Source organism: Zonotrichia albicollis, chromosome 15 (assembly GCF_047830755.1).
Source record: "Zonotrichia albicollis isolate bZonAlb1 chromosome 15, bZonAlb1.hap1, whole genome shotgun sequence".
NCBI lineage: Eukaryota > Metazoa > Chordata > Aves > Passeriformes > Passerellidae > Zonotrichia > Zonotrichia albicollis.
This window is the reverse complement of record NC_133833.1, coordinates 1,721,842-1,727,868: the sequence shown is the minus strand read 5'-3', so window position 1 is coordinate 1,727,868 and position 6,027 is coordinate 1,721,842.

Here is a 6,027-nt window from a genome sequence, read left to right as displayed (position 1 = left end):
GAGAACCTGCCTCATGTCCCTCCATCCCTGGGTGGCTTTGGGACAGCATTTTCCCAGCTTTTTTGGCATTTGGGGCACTGGGGAATGGGGGGTTCATGCAGGACACACGGAAATCTCAAGGCTTTCACAGCCAAACTGGTGTGGCCAGTCCCTGAGTGCAGCCAGATTGACCTGGCCTTGAGACTTTTCTTCTCATTGATTTCCCTCCCTCAGGAATTTTCTTCCACCTCCAAGCCCTTTCTGAATTCTCTCAATCCAAAGCTGCTGCTGCTGCCCTGGGAATTCTGCTCCATCCCACAGTGAAAGGGTTAAGAGGGCTCTGGGGCTGAACTGAGCTGAACTCAGCGCTTCATGTTCAGAAATGCTGAGTCCTGCTCCTCTCACATTGTTTTCAGCCAGGGGAGGAAATGAACCCTCCTGGAAAACTGCAAAACTGGGAAAGTGGAAAATGGGAAAACAGGAAAATGGGAAAGCAGGAAAATGGGGAAATGGAAAAACTGGGAAAGTGGGAAAACTGGGAAAGTGGAAAATGGAAAAACAGGAAAATGGGAAAACTGGGAAAGTGGAAAATGGGAAAGCAGGAAAATGGGAAAGCAGGAAAATGGGAAAATGGGAAAACTGGGAAAGTGGGAAAACTGGGAAAGTGGAAAATGGGAAAACTGGCTCCGTGTGTGTTGGATGGATCCGTGTGGGTCTGGAGCCTTTGCCACACCAGGAGCTGCGGTTTGAGGTCTCCTCCCTGGCACTGGGGTGGGAATCCAGGAACTCTCCCTGCTCCTGTCACCGTCACTGCAGGGCAGCAGCTCAGTGCCACAGCCAGGGAGCCTCAGACTGTCCCAGACACGGCCAGGGAAGTGAGGCCGTGCATGGGGCATGGAAGGAGGAAGGGAGGACAGAAGAGGGTGCTGGGAATGGCTCCCCAGGGATGGGCACAGCCTGAGGCTGCCAGAGCTCCAGGAGGGTTTGGACAGCACTCCAGGGATGCACAGGGTGGGATTTTGGGGCTGTGCAGGGTGAGGAGTTGCACTGCTGGTCCTTCAGGTCCTGGCAGCTCAGGATTTTCCCATTTCCATGCATTTGAGGGTGAGAAGTGCATTCACCCTGCGCCAGGAAGGGCAGAGCTGCTGGCACCAGAAGCATCATCCCAAAGGAGCTCGTCCTGAGCTTTGCCATAGGAATGTCTGTCCCTGCCCTTCTCCCCGTGCCCAGTGTCCCCTCAGGGACATCGTGCCGTGTTGTGGGCTCGGTGTGACCTCCTGCAGCCCTCGGGAGAGCTCAGGGACTCCCCAGGCAGCAGCGCTGGCTGAGCCGGGCTCTCCCTGCTGGGTGTTCATTGTCAGAGCCATTAGATGGCAGCAGGAACCGCTCCGCTGCATCCAGCATGGGAAAATGCGATTGCAGCCCTGCTGTCCCCATCTCTGCTGTCCCCAACCCTGCTGTCCCCAACCCTGCTGTCCCCAACCCTGCTCTCCCATCCCTGCTGTCCCATCCCTGCTATCCCAACCCTGCTCTCCCATCCCTGCCGTCCCATCCCTGCTCTCCCATCCCTGCTGTCCCATCCCTGCTGTCCCCAGCCCTGCTGTCCCCAACCCTGCTGTCCCCAACCCTGCTCTCCCATCCCTGCTGTCCCAGCCCTGCTGTCCCATCTCTGCTGTCCCAACCCTGCTGTCCCATCTCTGCTATCCCATCCCTGCTGTCCCATCCCTGCTGTCCCATCCCTGCTATCCCATCCCTGCTGTCCCCAGCCCTGCTGTCCCCAGCCCCAGCAGCTCCACAGGCTAGCAAAAATATCCCCAAGCCCTGTGGAGCTGCAGAATTGGGATCACCAGAAAAAACAAGGCAAAGCTCCAAAATAGGGGAGCAGCGGCCTGAGCAGCAGCAGGGACACAGAAGCTGGGTCTGGATGACATCTCCAGGAAAAAAAAAAAAAAAAAACAAAAAACCTCTGGAAGCTTTTCCCAGGGATTCTGGGAGCTCCCAGCTGGGTGTGCCTCAGTGGTCAGCACAGCCACATGCAATTCCAGCAGGGATTTTATGGTTCCTGAGTTAAAGACAGCCCACGTCAGGTAATGCTGATGGGAATGTCCAGCCGAGCTTCATCCAGTGCTGCTTTGGATGGAGCTGACTGAAAACCAGCAGGAAAACTGCTCCAAACATCAAGGATGTTCTCCTCCGAGAGGCTTCCAAAGGAAATGTGTTTCACCTCTAGAAAATGAGACTTCCAAAAAATATTTAATATTCAATTTCCCTTTCAGTCTCTATTTTCTGTATTATTCTCTGCTCTTACCCTGGTGTTGTTTTGCTGCTGGAACAGAAATAAACAGGACAAGGAGAAGGAAAGATGACAAAGTGAATTTAAATGAACCACTCCATGTAATTCCCACAGCTCAAGCTCCAGCTCAGCCATCCAGTGAGGGGATCATATTTAAAGAAATCTTTGGATAGAATGGGAAAAATCAATATTTTTAGACTTCCCTCTGGAAGAAAAAGAGAAAATCTAATTAAGAAATTAATTGCTTATGCTGAACTAGGGGGGTTTTTTTGAAGTGCTTAATGATCCAAGCCTCTTGTAAAGGTGTTGGTCTCGATGCCATTTCCTTTTAGAAAGCAACAAAGCAGCTCAGCGAGGCTCAGCATCTTGTTTTGATATTTCCAGGCTGGAACATTTTGATTTTTCAACTTCCAAAGCTTTGCTGCTTTAATTTTTTGTCCATAAAGGCAAGGCTGAAATCAGAATGAAAGCTTTCAGTTTAAGCTAATTAATCCAAACACTTTGAATCAAAGCCTGGGATGTTTGCACAGTGGTGTTCTCTGGGAATTTATTTTCAGGGTCTGCATTCCATTTTTAGACTGAAGAGCAAAAAAAAAGAGTGAGATTTCCTAGAAAAGAGATAACCTGCTGCTTACCTGGGGCGAGCCATTCTGCAGCTTAGAAGTGGAAAAAGAAATTAGCTCTCCTTAATTACAGCATTTGGCCTCCTCCTGAGGATTGGAGACCTGGCCTGAGCTCCAGTTGCTGGAGGTGCCCTAAATTCCCCCAGAATCGCCCTGATTCCTGGTTTTCCCATGGAATAATTCGAGGAAAAAAAGGCAAAGCGAATTATCGTGACAATCCCACTGCAGTAATAAGAAATCAGCAGCATTTCCCAGGTCATCCTGAGCAGGGGATGCTCTCTGGAAGGTGGGAGGAATTGCAGGAGTGCACAGATCCCAGAGCTGGGCTTCCCACAGATGGTTCATGCTGGGCAAGGCTGTCCATGAACATCTCCTGATCCCAGCCCAAGGGGAGGAAATCCTTCTGCCAGCAGCTTTCAGCGCTCCAGGGCAACTCAAAGAGAAAACCAAAATGAACCCCGACGTCCCCTGCCCTGCAGTGGGGTGAGAGCAGGGCAGGGCCCTGGGGCTGCAGCTGGAGCTGAGCTCCCCGTGCCAGGAGGAGCTGCCAGCTGGGCTCAGCAGGGCGGCTGTGCCCACAAAGGGTCCCTGTGTGTGGCACACAGGCAAATGGGACAGGGAAATGGAGCAGCCCCAGCTCGGGCAATAATTCCTGACACAGCCCTGCTGTGGGACACAACAACTGCTCCTCCTTTTCCAGAGCACTCCAGGGTGAAAGATTTGCAGATTTTGGGAAAAACACTGACTTTCAATGCCCTTAGATCTTTGCCATCACTCCTGCATCAGTCCAGGCCATGCAGGAGGGATGGCAAAGGTTTCAGGGCATTGAAACCTGGACACCTCTCCTCTCCCTGGTGTCCAGGTCTTTCAAGGGGGAATGTGACCATTCCTGATGTGCAGAGCTTCTGCAGGACTTGCTTTGACTCACCTGCTGCTGGTTGGGGAATATTTGTTGCATTTGACCCAGAGGCAGTCTTGGTGAGGATAAGAATGAAGGAGGATGCAAGAGCCAAAGGATGGAACCAGAGGATGGAGCCAAGGATGGAGCCAAGGATGGAGCCAAGGATGGAACCAGAGGATGGAGCCAGAGGATGGAGCCAAGGATGGAGCCAGAGGATGGAGCCAAGGATGGAGCCAAGGATGGAGCCAAAGATGGAACCAGAGGATGGAGCCAAGGATGGAGCCAAGGATGGAGCCAGAGGATGGAGCCAAGGATGGAACCAGAGGATGGAGCCAAGGATGGAACCAGAGGATGGAGCCAAGGATGGAGCCAAGGATGGAACCAGAGGATGGAGCCAAGGATAGAGCCAGAGGATGGAGCCACCCTTGGTGGCTTTGCAGGGTGGCTGCAGGTACAGATGGGCTGTGGTACATCAGCTTTCCCTGGAGCACATCCAGATCCCACCCATCCTCCACTGCCTGGGTGCTCTTTTCACTGCCTCTCTTTGCACAGCACTAAAATTAATGCTGAAAATGAGAGTTTGCTTGAAAATAATCTATCATTTGATTATCACTTTAATGCAGGCAGCCCGGGGAACATCTGCCTCTGCCAGGCTGTGTCTCCTCCTGCTGATGTGGGGAATTGTTGGGAAGGGCTGCCAGGGAAACTGGAAGAAAGCCAAACCACTGGCAAATGGTGGCTGTGAGGAGGAGGAGGAGGATGAGAGGGGACCTTTGCTGGATGAGGCCCCACTGCCCAGTTCACTACCTCTGCTCCCAGTTGCTCTGTGGTCCAGGGACTCACAAATTAAAATGTTCATCTCCATCACGTGGGAAATAATTCTGCCACCACTGGCAGTGCCTGGCTTTGCACTGGGCAGTGGGCAGCAGCATCTGCCCTCTCCTGACCCTGCCCCTGCCAGATGCCACCTCCCAGGGGACCCAGGGACAAGGAGAAGGGATGGGAACTGCCCAGCGAGGCAGAATTTGCTCCCTGCCATGCCACAGCCCATGTGCCGTGGTAGAATGGGGTCTGCAGCCCCCTTAGGCTCCTCTGCTGCCTTTTGGGAACATCACAGCCCCGGACTTTGAGGCTTTTTTTGGAAAATGTCACCAGCTTGTGATGAGTCAGCCGTGGCTGTGTGCAGCCTGCCCAGCGCTCCGTGCGGGGCGTGGGGCTGTCCCCAAGGCCATTCCCGCTGCTCTTTGCACTCACATCATCCTGGGGACACGAGAGGCTGTGCTGGGCCGGGGCTGAGCCGGGGGCTGGGCCGCCAGGGCCGTGTTTGGCCGGCCGGAGCCGCAGGGACAGACGGACACATGGGTGCTGCAGCTGCCATCCCCGGCGGAGGCACCTCCGGAGCCCGCAGCAAAGGCTGCGCTCCCAAATGACTCCCGGGGGAAGGGAAGGGGCTGGGGCAGCGCGGGGAGAGCGCTGGGGGCTGTGCTGCAAGCAGGGATGGGTGGGCGGTGTCCAGGTGTGATGGAAGCGATGATCCAGCTCCGAATAAAGCAGAAACGCCAGAGGCTGCTGATGGGCCATCCCCTTGGTTTTGTGTGATCCTTTTACTCTCCTGACTCTCTCCCAGCTCTGCTGTGCGAAATTCCCCTTGCAACCTCACCGTTCCTCATCTGTCCCCAAATCCCCTGGCAGTGAGGAGGGAGCCCCTTCCCTGGGAACTGCCCAAAATCCCTTCCCAGGGACAGCAGCTGAGCACAGCCTCACATGGAAACACGGCACAGACACATGGAGAGTGCTGAGCCTGATTTCTCACCATTCCTGCTGCAGGTGTGGCACAGGATGTGTCTGAGCCCAGCTCCCGGTGGTTCCAGGTACAACCAGCAACTCCCAGCTCTCCAACTGGGATCAGGCATCAGGGAAAAAAGGAACACAATGACTGAGCAGGTGGGGGAAGTCTGGTTCAGGTGACTCTCAACATCTTATGGAGGAGGGATAAAAATCCCAGTGTCCAGGGAAAATTAAATGAAATTAAATTAGCACCTTTTTCTCCTCTGTCCTTTTATCTCCATCACTCCTGTGTCCCTTCTCGCTGGAGGGGGCAGGGTTCCCCTTCCTCTGCACAGCCCGAGCTCTGTGGGACCTGCGGGTGCTGAACGCAGCAGGAGCCTTGTGGGAAAAACACATCCAATAATTGCTGTGAAAATTCATGTTGCAGCGCACAGACACAAAGG